The sequence below is a fragment of the Sciurus carolinensis genome, chromosome 19, assembly GCF_902686445.1.
Source record: "Sciurus carolinensis chromosome 19, mSciCar1.2, whole genome shotgun sequence".
Lineage (NCBI taxonomy): Eukaryota > Metazoa > Chordata > Mammalia > Rodentia > Sciuridae > Sciurus > Sciurus carolinensis.
Genome location: NC_062231.1, coordinates 17420749 through 17439753, shown reverse-complemented (window position 1 = coordinate 17439753; position 19005 = coordinate 17420749). Strand labels below are relative to the sequence as shown.

The 19005-nt window shown below is 36.9% G+C and overlaps 1 protein-coding gene across 4 annotated transcripts in view; it reads left to right on the top strand.

Annotated features, from left to right (window-relative positions):
* Positions 1-19005, top strand: part of Grm7 (glutamate metabotropic receptor 7) — a 902155-nt gene that overhangs the window by 485763 nt on the left and 397387 nt on the right. The gene's annotated exons all lie outside the window — the stretch shown is intronic.

The window sequence follows — 19005 nt, the reverse complement described above, 5'->3', positions numbered from 1 at the left end:
TTTTTTTTTTGATTCATTGTACACAATGGGGTACAACTTTCATTTCTCTGGTTGTACACAAAGTAGAGTCACATTGTTTGTGTACTCATACGTGTACATAGGGTAATGATGTGCATTACCTCCATTCTTGCCTTACCCCTTCCCCTCCTGCCCCTCCACCCCCATTATGTATCGTCAACCACTTATTAGAGAAGTCATTTGGTTTTGGTTTTTTGGGATTGGCTTATCTCACTTAGCATGATATTCTCCAACTCCATATATTTACCTGCAAATGCCATAATTTTATTCTTCTTTAAGGCTGAGTAGTATTCCATTTTGTGTGTGTGTGTGTGTGTGTGTGTGTGTGTGTGTGTGTGTGTAGGCCAAGGAATGCAGTAGCTGGGGTCAAATAGTGGTTCCATTCCAAGTTTACTAAGGAATCGCCATACTGCTTTCCAGTGTGACTGCACCAATTTGCAACCCCACCAGCAATGTATGAGTGTACCTTTTCCCCCACATTATTGCCAACATCTATTGTTGCTTGTATTCTTGATAATAGACATTCTAATTGGGGTGAGATGAAATTTTAGGGTAGTTTTGATTCGCAATTCTCTTATGACTAGAGATGTTGAACATTTTTTCATCTATCTGTTGATTGCTTGTACATTTTCTTCTGTGAAGTATCTGCTCAATTCCTTAGCCCATTTATTGATTGGGTTATTTGTATTCTTGGTGTAAAGTTTTTTGAGTTCTGTATACACTCTGGAGATTAGTGCTCTATCTGAAGTGCACGTGGCAAAGATTTTCTCCCACTCTATAGGTTCTCTCTTCCCATTGTTGATTATTTCCTTTGCTGAGAAAAAGGTTTTAGTTTGAATTAGTCCCATTTATTGATTCCTGCTTTTATTTCTTGTGCTTTGGGAGTCATGTTAAGGAAGTCTGGTCCTAAGCCAACATGATGAAGATTTGGACCTACTTTTTTTCTATTAGGTGCAGGGTCTCTGGTCTAATTCTTAGGTCCTTGATCCATTTTGAGTTGAGTTTCATGCAGGGTGAGAGATAGGAGTTTAATTTTATTTTGCTGCACATGGATTTCCAATTTTTCCAGCACCATTTGTTGAGGAGGTTATCTTTTCTCCATTGTATGTTTTTGGCACCTCTGTCTAGTATGAGATAACTGTATTTATGTGGGTTTGTCTCTGTGTCCTCTGTTCTATACCATTGGTCTACCTGTTTATTTTGATGCCAATACCATGCCGTTTAGGTTGCTAGTACTCTGTAGTACAGTTGAAGGTCTAGTATTGTGATACTTCCTGCTTTGCTCTTCCTGCTAAGGATTGCTTTGGCTATTCTGGGTCTCTTATTCTTCCAAATGAATTTCATGATTGCTTTCTCTATTTCTATGAGGTGAGTCATTGGGATTTTAATTGGAATTGCATTGAATTTGTATAGTGCTTTTTACAATACTAATTCTACTTATCCAAGAACATGGGAGATCTTTCCATCTTCTAAGATTTTCTTTAATTTCCTTCTTTAGTGTTCTGTAGTTTTCATTGTAGAGGTCTTTCACCTCTTCTGTTAGATTGATTCCCGAATATTATTTTTTGAGGCTATTGTGAATGGGGTAGTTTTCCTAATTTCTTTTCAGAGGATTCATCACTTATTAATAGAAATTCATTAGATTTATGAGTGTTGATTTTATATCCTGCTACTTTGCTGAATTCATTTATGAATTCTAGAAGTTTTCTGGTGGAATTTCTTGCATCCTCTAAATATAGAATCATGTCATTGGCACATCATGATAGTTTAAGTTCTTCTTTTCCTATTCATATCCCTTTAATTTCTTTGGTCTGTCTAATTGCTCTGGCTAGAGTTTCAAGCACGATGTTGAATGTTGATGTAGAAGAAAGAGGGCATCCCTGTCTTGTTCCTTTTTAGAGGGAATGTTTTCAGTTTTTCTCCATTCAGAATGATGTTGGTTATGGGCTTAGAATGGATAGCCTTTACAATGTTGGGGTATATTCCTACTAGCCCTATTTTTTTTCTAGTGTTTTGAGAGTGAAATGGTACTATGTTTTATCAAATGCTTTTCCTATATCTATTGAAATAATTGTATGATTCTTAACTTTAAGTCTGTTGATGTGGTGAATTACATTGATTTCTGGATGTTGAACCAACCTTGCATCCCTGGGATGAAACCCACTTGATCATGGTGCACTATTTTTTTAATATTTTTTATGTGATTTGTTAGAATTTTGTTAAGAATTTTTGCATCTATGTTCATTAGGGATATTGGTCTGAAGTTTTCTTTGCTTGACGTGTCTTTGTCTGGTTTTGGTATCAGGGGATACTAGCTTTATAGAATGAGTTTGGAAGAGTTCCCTCCTTTTCTATTTCCTGGAATACTTTGAGGAGTATTGGAATCAGTTTTCCTTTGAAGGTCTTGTAGAACTCGCCTGAGAATCCATCTAGTCCTGGACTTTTCTTGGTTGGTAGGATTTTGGTGACTTCTTCTATTTCATTGCTTGAAATTGATCTGTTTAAATTGTGTATGTCCTCCAGATTCAGTTTGGGTGCATCATATGTCTCTAGAAACCTGTTGATGTGTTCAAGATTTTCTATTTTGTTAGAGTATAGATTTTGAACATAGCCTCTAATTATGTTTTGTATTTCAATAGTGTGTGTCGTGATATTTCCTTTTTCATCATGAATTTTAGTAATTTGAGTTTTCTCTCTCTCTTCATTAGGGTGGCTAAGGGTTTATCAGTTTTGTTTTTTATTTTTTCAAGGAACCAAATTTTTCTTTTGTCAATTTTTTGAATTGTTTCTTTTGTTTCAATTTTATTGATTTCATCTCTGATTTTAATTATTTTCTTTCTTCTAATACTCTTGGTATTGATCTGTTCTTCTTTTTCTCGAACTCTAATGTTAGGTTGTTTATTTTCTTTTATTGAATGTTCTCCATACAATGAATTTTCCTCTTAATACTGCTTTCATAGCATCCCAGAAATTTTGATATATTGTATCATTGTTCTCATTTACCTGTAAGAATTTTTTTTATCTCCTCCCTGATGTCTTCTGCTATCTATACATCATGCAGTAGCATATTATTTAATCTCCAGACATTGGAGTAGTTTGTTTTTTATTTTATCTTTGATTTATAATTTCATTCATGATGTAATAGAATACAAGGTAGTATCTCTATTTTTTTTTTTTTAATTTGCTAAGAGTAGCTTTATGGCATAACATATGGTCTATTTTAGAAAAGGATCCATGTGCTGCTGAGAAGAAAGAATATTTGCTCCTTGATGGATGGAATATTCTATTTATGTCTGTTAAGTCTAAATTATTGATTGTATTATTGAGTTCTGTGGTTTCTTTGTTCAATTTTTGTATGGAAGATTAATGCAGTGGTGAGAGAGGTGTGTTAAAGTTACCTATGAATTGTGTTGTGGTCTCTTTGATTCCTGGAATTGAGAAGGATTTGTTCAATGTACATGGATGCACCATTGTTTGGGGCATAAATATTAATAATCATTATGTCTTGCTGATTTATGCTTCCCTTAAGCGGTATGAAATGTCCTTCTTTATCCCTTCTAACTAACTTTGGCTTGAAATCTGCTTTATCTGATATGAGTTTGGAAACCCTGGCTTTTTAACCAGATTCATGTGCATGGTATTTTTCCCTATCCTTTCCCCTTTAGTCTGTGGGTATCTTTTTCTATGAGATTAGTCTCTTGAAGGCAGCACGTTTTTGGGTCCTTTCTTTTTAATTCAGTCTGTCAGTCTATGTTTTTTCATTGATAAGTTTAGACCATTAACACTCAGGGTTATTATTGAGATGTAATTTGTATTCCCAGCAATTTTGGCTTATTTTTGGTTTTCAGCTTGACTTGGTTTCTCCTTTAATTGGCTTTTTCTTTAGAGTAGTTCCTCCCTTTGCTGACTTACATTGCTGTTTTTCATTTCTTCCTCATGGAATAATTTGGTGAGAATATTTTATAGTGCAGGCTTTCTATTTGTAAATTCTTTTAACTTTTGTTTATCACGGAAGAATTTTATTTCATCATCAAATCTGAAGGTTAGTTTTTCTGGGTGTAAAATTCTTGTTTGGCATCCATTTTCTTTCAGAACTTGAAATATATTGTTCCAGGTCCTTCTAGCTTTTAGGGTTTGGGCTGAGAAATCTGCTGATATCCATATTGGTTTCCTCCTGTTTATAATCTGATACTTTTCTATTGCAGCCTTTAAAATTCTATCTTTATTTTTTATGTTAGGCATTTTCATTATAATGTGACTTGTTGTGGATCTGTTTTAATTTTGTGCATTTGGTGTCCTGTAAACCTCTTGTATTTGATTTTCCATTTCATTCTTCAGATTTGGGAAATTTTCTGATATTATTTCATTGAACAGATTTTTCATTCCTTTAGTTTATATCTCTGTGCCTTCCTCAATCCAAATAATTATTAAATTTGGTCTTTTCATGATATCCCATAATTCTTGGACATTCCATTCATGATTTCTTATCATCTTCTGTATTTGGTCAAGTTTGCTTTCAAGATTAACTATTTTGTCTTCATTGTCTGAGGTTCTGTCTTTCAAGTGATCTAATCTATTGATTATGCTTTGTATTTAGTTTTTAATTTGGTTTATTGTTTCCTTCATTTCAAGGATTTCTGTTTGTTTGTTTTTTTTTCCCCAGAATCTCTATCTCTTTATTGAAATGATCTTTTGCTTTCAACATTTGCTCTTTTAACTGTTTATTGGTGTGATAATTCATTGACTGCATTTGCTCTCTTAACTCATTGTTGGCGTCTCGGATCATTTCAATTATGTACATTCTGAACTCCTTTTCTGACATTTCTTCAACATCCTGTCATTGGATTCTATTGATATAGCATTTAGGTTTGTTTGGGACCCTTTCTTCCCTTGTTTTTTCATGTTGTTCATATATCTTCCCCTCTAGTAGTGCGGATCTGAGGAATTGTGGTTTCTCCCCTATAGGCTTAGAGTGTCCCTGCAGGTTTCCACACCTCACCCTAAAGTGGGAGATCAACATTAGCAGCACACCATACAAACAATATGCAACCTTAACCCAGATCGTCCCTATTAAGATATTAACAGCATTGTCTTAATAAACAGAGATGATAAGTTCAATTATTATCTATAGCATAAATAATAGGTTTGCAGTAAGGTTCACAATTTCTAAATGTGGACAAAGGGGATGGGGAGCAGTGTAGGATGTAATATTAATGAGATAAGAAGTGAGTCATGGATCAAGGACCTTGAAATCAGACCAGAGACCTTGCATCTTATGGAAGAAAAAGTAGGTCCAAATCTTCACTTGTTGGCTTAGGATCAGACTTCCTTAACAGGACTTCCATAGCACAAGAAATAAAAGCAAGAATCAACAACTGGGATAGATTCAAACTAAATAGCTTTCTCTCAGCAAAGGAAACTATCAGCAATGTGAAGAGAGAGCCTACATAGTGGGAGAATATCTTTGCCACTCATACTTCAGATAGAGCACTAATCTCCAGAATCTATAAAGAACTCAAAAAACTCTACACCAAGAATACAAATAACCCAATCAACAAATGGGCTAAGGCTATGAACAGATGCTTCACAGAAGAAGATCTACAAGCAATCAACAAACATATAAAAAAATGTTCACCATCTTTAGTAAGAAGAAAAATGCAAATCAAAACTACACTAAGATTCCATCTCACCCCAATTAGAATGGCGATTATCAAGAATACAAGCAACAATAGGTGTTGGTGAGGATGTGGGGAAAAAGGTACACTCATACGTTGCTGGTGGGACTGCAAATTAGTGCAGTCACTCTGGAAAGCAGTGTGGAGATTCCTTAGAAAACTTGGAATGGACCCAGCATTTGACCCAGCTATCCCACTCCTCGGCCTATACCCAAAGGACTTAAAATCAGCATACAACAGAGATACAGCCACATCAATGTTCATAGTTGCTCAATTCACAATAGCCAGACTGTGGAACCAATCTAGATGTCCTTCAATTGATGAATGGATAAAGAAACTGAGATATATATATATATATATATATATATATATATATACACAAAATGGTATATTTCTCAGCTATAAAGAATAATAAAATTATGGCATTTGCAGGCAAATGGATGAAATTGGAGAATATCATGCTAAGTGAGATAAGCCAATCTCAATAATCCAAAAGGCAAATGATCTCACTGATAAGCGGATGATGACACATAATGGGGGGGTGGGAGGGTGGCAAGAATGGAGGAAGGAGGGACTGTATAGAGGGAAAAGAGGGGTGGGAGGGGTGGGGGAAGGGAAAAACAGAATGAATCAAACATCATTACCCTATGTGAATGTATGATTATGCAAATGGTGTGCTGTTACACCATGTACAAACAGAAACAACATGTATCCCATTTGTTTAGAATAAAAATAAATTAAAATAAAAAAAAGGAAGTGAGTCTATAGGGGTATTATATCATAGGAAGAGTGAAAGCAGAATCAAATGAAATTGGTTGTTAGCATGAGAAAAGAAAGAGTCTCCAAGGAAACAGATAGATAAGAGGAAAATAGAGGGAGAAAAGTAACAAAAAAGTAGAAAAGTAGGAATAATAGTAATAATACTACTAATGAAAAAGAATTCTGGGAGCTGGGGTTGTGGCTTGGTGGCACTTGCCTAGCACACATGAGGCCCAAGACTCGATCCTCAGCACTACATAAAAATAAAGAATTAAAGGTATTGTGTCCACCTACAACTAATATATATATATATAATATTATATATATATATATATGTATGAACGCTTATTTTTAAAAAATTTTGTCATAAAACTATAATATACTATTCAAACTTCCTGGTCCTCAGTAGCCTGATGCATGAGAACTACTTGATAATGCAGTGTCCCAGGAAGGGAGCTGCCTCGGCTAAGGATGGCAGCATCCAGGTCTGGACTAATCCATGATAGCAGGTAGAGGTGACCCCACCTGTTGGTAGATGGGGAGCTGCAGTGTAGTGCAGAGGGGATGCTGTGCAGAGACCGCAGGCTGGCCTGGGCGGTGCTGGAGATCTCGGGCTGGACCTGGGCATCGCTAGAGATGCTTGCGGGTGGTGGCTGGGCCTCCGGTGAGAGTTTTTACCTCCCTTCATTGAACATTTCTTAAACTTCAGTTGAGTACAACCTAGAAATGTCGACAGGTGCTCTGTATGAAGCAATGATATTGTTCCTGTGTTAAAGAACCTCATGATGTATCTGTAGAATCGGATGATATCAGACTATCACAGTGTTATTGATGAATCATACTAATAAAGATAAGCCTAGGGTTTGTGTGGGTACGTAAAGGGTGTTAGCTGGCAAAATTAGGCCACACCAGAGTTCAGAATATTTCTCACACAGCCCAAGGGTCCAGAATTGACTTGCTGCTTGGCTGTATTTAGTGAGGTCCAGCTTGTCTGAGGCTGCTAATACATTTTAAATAAAACCCAACAAGTTCCTTGACTTTCATGACCAAAAGAAAAACAAAAACAAAACAAAATCCCACAAAACCAACAATAAAACCCCCCAAAAAACTGACATAATATATCGTTACCATTTTTTCACTTTTCTTTATGTATTTTCTGATTTAAAAACCATGTATGTTTGTGTCCTATTGCCATTTGGATCCTGTCATTATTAGACTTTTTTACTCGAAGGATAGTTTGCATAAACTAGGATATACAAATCTTTACTACACTACTGAATGAGTTTTTTTTTTATTGTAAACAAATGGGATACATGTTGTTTATGTTGTTTCTCTGTTTGTACATGGCGTAAAGGCATACCATTTGTGTAATCATAAATTTACATAGGGTAATGCTGTTTGATTCATTCTGTTATTTTTTCCCTTCCCCCCACCTCTCCCACCCCTCTTTTCCCTCTATACAGTCCTTCCTTCCTCCTTTCTTACCCCCTCCCTAAACCTAACTCTAACCCTAACACTAACCCCTCCCACCCCCCATTATGTGTCATCACCCACTTATTAGCGATATCATTCGTCCTTTGGCTTTTTGAGATTGGCTTATCTCACTTTGCATGATATTCTCCAATTTCATCCATTTGCCTGCAAATGCCATAATTTTATCTTTCTTTATGGCTGAGTAATATTCCATTGTATATATATACCACAGTTTCTTTATCCACTCATCAATTGAAGGACATCTAGGTTGGTTCCACAATCTGGCTATTGTGAACTGAGCAGCTATGAACATTGATGTGGCTGTATCTCTGTAATATGCTGATTTTAAGTCCTTTGGGTATAGGCCAAGGAGTGGGATAGCTGGGTCAAATGGTGGTTCCATTCCAAGTTTTCTAAGGAGTCTCCACACTGCTTTCCAGAGTGGCTGCACTAATTTGCAGCCCCACCAGCAATGTATGAGTGTACCTTTCTCCCCACATCCTCGCCACTGAATGAGTTTTTACATAGGTGTATATGAACTTGACCACCGCACTAATTAACAGAAAAAATTTCTATCATAACAGGTAGGTTCCTTGACTATGTTTCCTGTCAATAATTCTGCCATCCCCAGAGGTTAATGGCATTTTTTTGTTTTTTTATCCTGCTTCATTTATACAGAATAATTTGTCCCCAGTAGATAAATTTTGCCTCTTCTTAAACCTCATTGAATCATCTTATTGAATGGAATCCAATTGTGTGTGTGTGTGTGTGTGTGAATGTGTGTGTGCACGCGCATGATTGTGTGCTATAGGAAGGGAAAGATTTCTTTCCCCCACCATAACTAGGCTCATGGGTGAGGTGCCTAAAACAAGAGAGAGATATACACACTTATGTAGTATAAGGTGTACATGAGTTGGGAGCCTTCAGAAATGGAGACCCAAAGAAACAGGGAAACAAGGATGTTTATGCTGTCTGATGAAGTGGATGCTCATGAATACAAAAAAGTGGATCTGATATAATAGTAATAGAGTAATGGAGTCTTAGTAGGGTCTTTTTGTTCAGATTCTTCCTTGTGTCCCTGTAAGAGATAAGGACAACCATGTTCTCTAGCTATGAGGAGAGTACTTCTTGAACGAGAGTCTTATGACCTGCTTCAAAAGCAGTTGTGGGAGAAGCTCAGAGTAATTCTACTACCTGATCAAATGCCAAGAGACCATATTTCATGTTCTCACCTCTTAAACTACATGTCTGTGTGTGAGGTCTCTTTCACTCAGCATAATGTTTTAGAAATGGATCTTTCATGTTGCATTTAATGGTAGTTTATTCTTTTATTTCTGTGTAATATTCCACCCCACAAATGTACCATGTGTTGCTATCTTGATAAATCATAAATATATATATATTTTTGAGAGTGTCCTGCAGATCTAATGCCTGGTATTTCCTACTTCAAGGTGAAAGATCATATTTAAACACAGATATTCCTGTTGTTCTTATTGCTTTCTGAAGCACATGTCTTCCTTGGTAAATTTGTATTCTTGAACCATTTTTTAGCTAATGTACCATTTGACAAAGTACGGCAGTGCTTTTCTTCATCTTCATTCTCATAGAGACTCCTTGAGAATTTTTTTAAGAATTCATTTGAGGCAATCATAAAACAAAGTCAGAAAGAAAAATAATAAGTATGGATGGAGGGCGATAGGGAAGTCAGATAATGCAGCACGATACAGTTAAATAGCCAGGTGACATTACATGCCTATAATCTCAGCAAATCTGGAGGCTGAGGCAGGAAGACTGCAAGATGAGGCCAGCCTCAGCACTTTGGCAAGGCCCTAAAAACTGAATGAGACCCTGTCTCAAAAGAATAAAAAGGCCTGGGCCTGTGACTCAGTGTTTAAGTGCCCCTGGGTTCAAATGCCTATTCTCCCTCCTCCCCCCAAAAAAGATATAATTAAATAATATAGAAAATATTAGAAAAGGATTGTTTATAAGTTGTCATACTACTGTTAAAAATGAGGTTCTGCCATTAACGATGATACAAAAATATTCAAGTAAATGGGATTTCTCTTATAGTTCTACCTGTAAAGTCAGTTGCCTCCTGACGATATACACTAAGTTGGGAGTTCAGTTATTTGATGAGCTTAGTGAATTAGTGAATATAGAAACCAACCTCTGACTTAGTGTCAGAAAAGTCATTAATCATATAATTTTTCTCCTTAGGAAACAAATATTTTTAAATTATTTATGACCTTTCTGCTATTTATTTTTCTCTGCAAAGCAAATCATAGTGGAATAAAAGTTCTCTTTTTCTATTTTAGTGCAGAGTGTAACACTCTTGGGTTTGTGGCAGTTTTTGTTTTTGTTTTTTTAATCAAATGAGTGTGTCAAGCTAATCCCTCTGACACTGACATTTGGAGCATTAATTTATTCTAACCTCAGGTAATTTGCTTTTTAGAAATAAAATGAGCTTTAAAATTTTCTGTCTGGTGTTTTCTTAAAAGAATTAGGGAATTTCTTATATATAAGCCAAGGGAAGTAGAACATAGTGGCACCATTTGGGTAGCGTTGGATTTAAAAAAAAATTCTTGTCTTGAATTAGTTATTTCAATTATCAGGTTCATTCATGCAGGTGCTGGTGTCTTTTGTGGTAGTGGGTTTCATCTGGTCTCTGTATGTCAATGCCAAAGTAAATGTCCTCTAGCAAATTAGAGTTTAATTCCAAGAAAAACCCAAAGATGATAAGAACATAGTCAATAACAAAAGAACAAGGTTCCCTTGTAATTAGTTGTGTAAATATTTTTTTTAAAAGGGAATATATGGAGTTTTAAATTTTTTCCTTGATGGATAGTGATTAGGTAATTATATGGAGCTGTTTCCATAGCAATATTGATGATGGTAATAATGACATTCGTAGTGAACTTCTGTTAGACGGTGAGAATGTGCCAAGTGTTGTGAAATGCAATCTTGGAAGTCAGAACTATTTTTAGCCACAGTTTAAAGGTGGAAAAAAAAAATAGATTCTTGAGTTAGATAACTTGACCACAGTTACATAAGATAATACCTGCTGAAACTGGGATTTTAATTTTGTCACAAAAGCCACCTGATTCTTTTTTCTTTATTACTACTTTTTAGTCTATTTAGGAGAAGGAAGATTTGAAAGTTGGTCTACAAAATTTGTTGTGAGCCTTTTGAAAACTGGAGCTTGGAGAATTATCTAATGAAGCATTAGATTGTTAGGAATGTACCCATTTTAATAGCATTTATTTCTTTGACTGAGAAATATGTTTTACTTTTTATTTTTTTAATTAAAGTTGTATAGTTATGCATAATAGTTGGATTCATCCTGCCAAACTCAAACATGCATGAAATTCTATTTTAGTTAATCCCCCCATTTCCCCCTTTTTCTTCCTTCCTCCCTCCCTTTTCCCATTTTCCTTCCTTTACTAGACTTTCCTTCCATCATCTATTTGCAATTGATTTTTTCTACCTGTGTATAAAGGTGAAGTCCCCTGTCATTTATTTATATATGCACATAACATGATTTTTTAAGAATTCATTCTTCACTGCTTCCCCTGACTTGTCCCTCTACTCTGTCTCTCCATCTCCTTCTACATTCCTGTCTTCCCTACATCTTTTTGTTATCCTATCCTTTCTTCATTTTACTCTACCTTCCACATATAAGAGAAAACAATCCACCTTTGAGTTTCTGAGTCTGGCTTATTTCACTTAGCATGATGTTCTCCATTTCCATCCATTTACCAGCAAATGCCATCATTTCATTCTTCCTTATGACTGATAGAACTGTATTGTATGTATATGCCACAATTTCTTAACCTGTTCTTCTATTGATGGATTGATTCCATAATTTAGCGATTGTGAATTGTTCCTCAATAAACATTGTGGTGGCCGTGTCACTGTAGTATGCCAGTTTTAGATCTTTTAGGAAAATACCAAGGAGTGAGAGAGCTGGGCCATGGGGAAAAGGAAATGAGCAAAAAGAATAGGGCATGGGAAGATGCTAAATAAGCAAACGGTTTCTGTTGGGCTTTACCTTCAGCCTGAATACATGGAAAAGAATTGGTACAGCTGAAAAGCAAGAGGGATGAACATTCCAGTGTCAGTCAGTCATCAGCTGCAGGCTGCTGAGGATGAGGTATAAATAACTTCAGACACAGCTCCTGATCAGTCAGGGGAGAGGGGATAAATGTGAATAACTAGCAGTCTATCATGCATCATACCTCCTTGGGAATGAGGTACAATGATGTTACTATGGGGTTAGTGTTGACAGGTCCCAGGCTACCACCCCCAACCGAAGAACTTCACTGACCTATCAGGATCCCAAATTTTTGTACTGTGCATTCCCATCATCTGGTACACATCTGTCTTACAGAGGCATCTGTGGAACTTGCCACTTACTGCTCAACATGTCTCATTAACATCATATCATCCCTATGATGATCCTAGATTATTTTCTGTGGAATATCCACAGTGTTGAAATATTCTGTCAGCAGGAAAATTGGAGCAATGCTACTGTATACTGTTGTCCTTCCCTGTGAAAGCAAGTTACCTTTGATACTTCTTCCTTTTGCATTTTGGAAGGGAGGAAAAAAACTAGTTTGGCAGATCAAAAATGCCATATGCCTTATGTCCCGCATATTGGTTTTGTTAATCTGCTCTATAAAAGATGTCACCTCAGAATCAGTGGCTGGAATTTGAGCTACAGTTTAGTTTAGTTTGCAAGAGTTAACATCTGCCATGATTAGGTTGTTTTCTGGAGGATAAAACTATTAAAATTAGTATGAATATGATGGGTATCTTCCACCCTGCATCCTTCAAATTTTAAGAATGACACCGTCTCATGCCTATGCACAAAGGTGCAATGTAGTTCATTTCAGTTCTATATCAGGAACCAGGGAAATCTGTGTGAGTCTATGGACCACTTGATGGACAAATCTGGGTCAGAACTTGATGGTTTTCCTGGTCCATAGCTCCTATTTTCATGTGTGAATATGTTAGGAGAGTGAGATATTCATGATGGAACTTCCCATCAGTGGATAAAAGACTCCCTGAAATCAAGATCTCGTCACTGTTCTTTACTTTCTACATAGTTTTCAATGGCATAGTTTTGTTTAAGGACAAAATGAGGGAACTGCTTCTCTATTTACTTATAACCTTGCAAGCCCTTACTTCATGGGGAACTTCAGTCAATGAGTTCTGAATCTGGAACTGGGCAAATAATTGTGACTTTCTATTGGCACAGTTGACTTCTATCCAGATCCATGACAGAATCTTCTACCATCAGTAACAGTGTACAAAGAGCAGACTTCACTGACTTCAGCTGCCTGGATTCCACTGAGCTGACTTCCTAACCACTAGGGTAAAACATTTGCCTTCCAGGTCACTTCAGTGAACGTTCCCTTCACTGGGTTTTCCTGTTTTGTAGAGTAGATATATTCCAGTACTTTATTTTTCCTGTAGATATTTTAATCTCCTCTTCCACTCTCTGCTGTACAATTTTGGCCCTTCTTCACTTAAAACCATTGTTTTTTTCCTTATTTTCAGAGCTGTCCCAACACTGTGGAGGGATGGGACCCTATAATTTTTGCTGATGTCGACTATACAGTGATAGACACATGGCCCATATCAACACATTCTTTTATATCCAGCTATGTATTCTGGTCCCTTCCCCTTGACCCAGCACCCTGAGGATTCATTTTCAAACATACTCTCCTAGTGGCTCATAGTTTGTATCAGTTAGCTCCTTGAACTTTCCTATTACATAGTTCCTCTCCTCACTTCGCAGGCCAGCACTTCCAGAGTTGGACCACAATGAAAACTGAACCTAGTGATTTTTCCAGCGTTTAGGATGGGAGAGGGGCTGAGCACTGCCTTGGAGGCCACTTGCCTCATTCTAAGCATTTTTAGCATCATCTAGCAAGAGCCCCCAGTATTGTCTAAATAGGGAAATGGGCTAGAGATTTCAGGATAATCTGAACATTGAAGGTCTCAAACATATCTGCAAAAATACCACTGTGCCATTTTGTAGCAGTGAGAGGAGAGGGAGGTGGTTACTTCCTTTGCTAGGTCCCATTTTACCTAAAGAGAATTCTGCTGGACCAAAAGCACTTGTTTAAACCAAAGGGAATTCTCTGGAGCAATGTTTTCCAGACTTTTGCATTTACCACCTGGAGGACTTGTCACGCAGATTGCTGGCTCTCTATCCAGAGTTCTGATTAGTTAACTCTGGGTTCAGTTAACTAGTTTTGCATTTCAGGGTCACTCAGGATGTTGACTCAGTGGTTCAGGGACCAGGAGAACCACTGATCTGGAGAAAGAGGGTCAGCTTTGAGTCACTGGCAGCTAACACACTCAGGGGTAGATATACCAGCTTGGTAAAGAAAATCTGGGGAGCACCAACTCACCCAGTACAGTTAGTGCTATGTGTGCCTAAATGGTGTTGAGATAACCATTCTGAAAGGATGGGCCCCTATAATCCTTGTCATTCTGAGCAAATGGGATTTTTTTTATAACAGCATTTCTCCTGGAAACTCTGCATGTTGAGTCTCTTGAACATTTGTAGCACTCAACAAAATTAATATGGATACTTTTATTCTCCTAAATGATATAACAATGAAAACTTCAGTTTATGGGCACCCCCACCCCACTTCATTAATTTATATCTTTTTTTTTTTTTTTTTTTTTTTTTGTTCTCCTGGCAATGAAGAAATACTTGCCTAAATGAATCATGTGTAAGGCAAACCTGAACTGTGTCTGAGTGCTCCACCCTAATGAACCATTAGTTAAGGGACTGTCTATTGTAAAAGAATTAAACCAACCTCTCTGTGAAAATAAAGGATGAGTGCTTCCTTATTCTTGAGGAAGAATAAAAGAGCATTGAAGTTAGAATTAAGTGACAACCCTAGCTATTAAAGGCACTGATGTATGTTGAACAACAGTAGGCAACAACAACAACAACAACAACAACAAAAACTCACTGTTTTTGAGAGAAAAATTAATGCCCAGTCATGTAGCTTCATACAAGGAGAAGGCTACTTGAAAGTTCAGTGGTAACTCTTGGATTGGTGTCTCATGTCTATTAGTGTTGGGCTAATTTCTTCTTGAGTTTATCACATAGAAATGCAGGTGAGTTACTGTGACTCTCTTTTTAACTGCAGATGGTGGCACATCAGGGTGAGTGACGATAGCAGTATTCCCTGAAAGAGCTCAAAGCTAAAGGTATTTCCAGGCAATATTTTCATTAGTTAATGGCCGTATCATTAGTTAGTGAGGTTTAATTAAGTACTCAGAATCAAGAGAGGAAGGTGAAAGACATTAAGGAGAAGGAAAGAACAATTAGAGGGAGGTATTGGGGCTGAGGTGTGGGAGTTAGGGTAACTGAGGGAAGTTGAGAGAGCGGGACAAGGGAGCCAGAGATTGGAGGTGGGACCGTGGGGACAGCTACTGAAGGGGAGATGGAGGGGGTCTGAGAAAGAGAGGAGGGTAATGAGGATGAGCCTGACAGAGAAGCATTAGTGACAGACAGATGGACAAAGCTAGATCAACTCCAGGGGTGGCAGCAGGGAAAAAGTGGAATAGGGACTGGTGTGTGTGTGTGTGTGTGTGTGTGTGTGTGTGTGTGTGTCCTTTGAAAGGAGAGGGAAACTTTTTCTAGGTGAATGTGCATTCTAACTTCAGTCACCAAGCAGCATGAGGTTTATCCTTACCATTAAATGTTGACTGTATTATGTCCTGGATGACATGAGACTTGGCTTGGGACTGAGATCCTGTGAATCTCCTCTCCAGATGTTACCTTACCGCATAATACTGTTTGGCTTTCTCTAGCTGCTTCATGTTGATCTTCAGGGATTATGCAAAGAGATGGGTTTTTTTTTTTTCCAGGAAGCTTTGGGGAAAATGGTACTGTGATCATTTCTTTTTAAGAGAAAGAAGGGATTTGGGAAGTTTTAGGTTAGCAATTTTTCTCATCTATGGTAATAATCCACTTCATATAACTTTTTGCTTTATTACCAGTTATATGCATTTTTATATGTGTAAAATAATTAGAGCCTAGTACATACTAAACACTCAATTTTTTTTTCTTTTGCACATTTCATTTGTGTGTGTGTGTGTGTAGTATTACCAATACAATTAATTACTGCACCATTTTATCTCTGCAGCCACCTACCTACCCACCCAGGCATGGATCAATCCATGCCTCTAACCGTCTTCATTGCTGAGTATGCACGTCTTTCCTTTGTTTCTTTTCTCTGACCATCTGGTCAGCTTTCTATCATGTATGCATTGGCACACACGTAACCTATAGCATTTGAAATAAACTTTAAGCATTCGGTATTGTGAAATATTGGCTTTTTTTCCTCCAAAGGGGAAATGCAGGTTTTTTGTTTATTTTTCTTCTACAATTTGCGTGTCATTCAATCCAGGCTATGGAAGTCACTGCAGAGAGAGAAACCTAAGACTCTGGCCTCTTCTCACCTGAGACCTTCAAATACTCTGCATGATTTAACCTGCTTCCTCTCCACCCCAACTGTGACTCCTCTCTCTAGTTCTTTGGGATATTAAACTCCAGTAGCACTGACACTTCCTAGATGGGTTGTTTCTTCTTGTTTCAAGAGACCACATCTTCATCTTTAGACAGTGTTTTGGTATTTACTTATTCCCTTTGCCTGAAATGTTTCTCCCAGTTCTTCTGTCCACAACCCCTTACCACTGTAACTTCTCAAATATATCCATAATATTTTTTCTTTACCACAATTGCTATGATCATATCAAAATATCTATTTACATAAATATTTACTTAACATCTGCCTTTGTCACTGAATTTAAATTTCAGGAAAACATCTCTCTTCATCACTAGCATGGTGCCTGACATAGAACAGGTGCTTGGAGAAACTATTAAAGAAGTAATTCAGTTAAGTAATTAAAGTGCTATTCTGTACCAGCCAATATGTCTGGGCCTAAAACTAATACTGGGTGTGACCATAATGATATTGTTCATTGTGTAAATTACGTTTTATTGAATCAGGATAAACTCATTGAGGAAAAATATTCTTTTCTTGAGTACTTTAAAGATGGACTCAGTTAAATATTTATGGATTCCTTCATTTATTGCCAGATTTCAGAGTATATATTTCTCTAATTTAAAATACTGGTGACTTCCCTTTTTTTTCTCTTAAAGGTGGGTAGAAACATCATGTACAACCACAAGACTTGAATCCTAATTAGAATATGTAGTCCATGTTTGTATAAATATGTCAAAATACACTCATCATATATAACTAAAAAGAAAAAAAAAAGAATTTATTTTTCCTGACACACATGCTCTAAAGTTTCATGTATCTAAATACTTTGATGGTTATGAGGTTATAGGTTTACTTTGTAAGTTGGTATGATATAAATGTTGCTGCCTCCCGGCCCAGAAAAAAAGGTGGGTGGAGAGGGAGGAGAGAGAGAGGACCAGGGTTATGGGGATTTCCCCTCAATTTTAAAACAATTCAATGATGTAAAATTCAATTCAGTCCTATAAAGTGCTGATTTTAAACTATAAGATAACATATTCATATATATTAATTTGTATGTCAAAAATCTCGACCTACAATATTATCTAGGTGCAAAATTTGCCTTGTACACTTAACTCCAAAAACCCATATTGGCCCTCCCTTGTAGCAAGTCTTTCTACCATGGAAAGGCAATTTAATCTCTTGAATTATCATTTTTTTGTGTCAAACTTTACACTTCAATCTCCAGTAAAGTTTATTCAAAAACCAAGATTCCTGAGCCTTATCCCTTAAGTCCTGATTGACCAAATGTAAAGGATGACACAATATTTGCTTTTTAAACAATCCCTGTGTGACCCTGATGTGGAACCAGTGCCTATGTTAAACTCATTTCCAATGCAATTATTGATTAAGCATCTACTCTGAGTTGGACAGCATTTAAAAAAGTGTATAAGAACATTACACCCTATAAGAAAAGTATGAAAATATAAGTGGAGGTCCTCTGTTAGAAAAATAAGGAAAATGAGGTTTTGGGAGGTTGTGATTTTGGTCAGGGCTACAGCTTCTAAGTTCCAAAGAGAGAACTCGAACCCAGGGCTAATCCATTGCTGACACTTGTACTTTGTCTGTCACACTCTAGAACTACCTGCTAAACTTCAGTGGCTATGGTTTATCTAAACTTTAGAATTAAAAAAGAATTTACTGTGAAAAGACAAATTGTATGTGGCTAACTTACTGAGGATAATTGACTGAGAGATATTTTCTAACTCACTATCATGGCTTTTGTGTCTTGTACCATTTGACTAAAAATTTTTTTTGACACTGCATACTCTAATAATGGGACCTAGTTCAGAGGTTTTTAAAGAAGGATCTGGTGTAATAAACTGTGGATTTGTGTGTTTCCAAACTGTTTCTAATTTCTGACTGCTACCTCATTTCCACATTGGGATTTTAGTGCCCATGCTACTTAGAGATGACGGTGTTTTGGTTCATGAGATATTAACAACAGCGCAAATCTGATCATCACTGTGTGCCTTATAGGTGAGTGTGCTGCCTGGAACATCCTTTGTCTGAGAGTCAATACATCAGCATGACAGACAGCAGTACAGAAATTCAGAACTCACCTGCGTCTTAGATGTTTGCACCTCAGCACTAGAACTAGACTTTCTGCTTTCAGATACTTGCAAGGAAAGAAAATGCACCTCCTATCAGTTTAAGAGTCCATGAGTCATTAATGCTGTTCTTTCTAACTAAATATATTCCTGTGATGTGAATTTTGCTAGATAAAGCAAGTTGCACTGTGAGCCCCCTCCCAGGATTAACATTTTTTCCTATCATACTTAAAACTGAGCCTTGCAGATAAGAAGAACATGGACATGATTTTGCAGGGATGAGCATGCAATTCATGTTTCAGTATATCCAACTACGCTTTATGGGACCCATTAGTCTCTTCACAGGTACTCTTCCTCGTGAATATAAATTAAAGTTCTCTGAGAGAGAGATTTGATAACAACATAAAATAAAAGCAGTTCCCAGATCACCTTATATTTATAACCCGACCTGTGTTA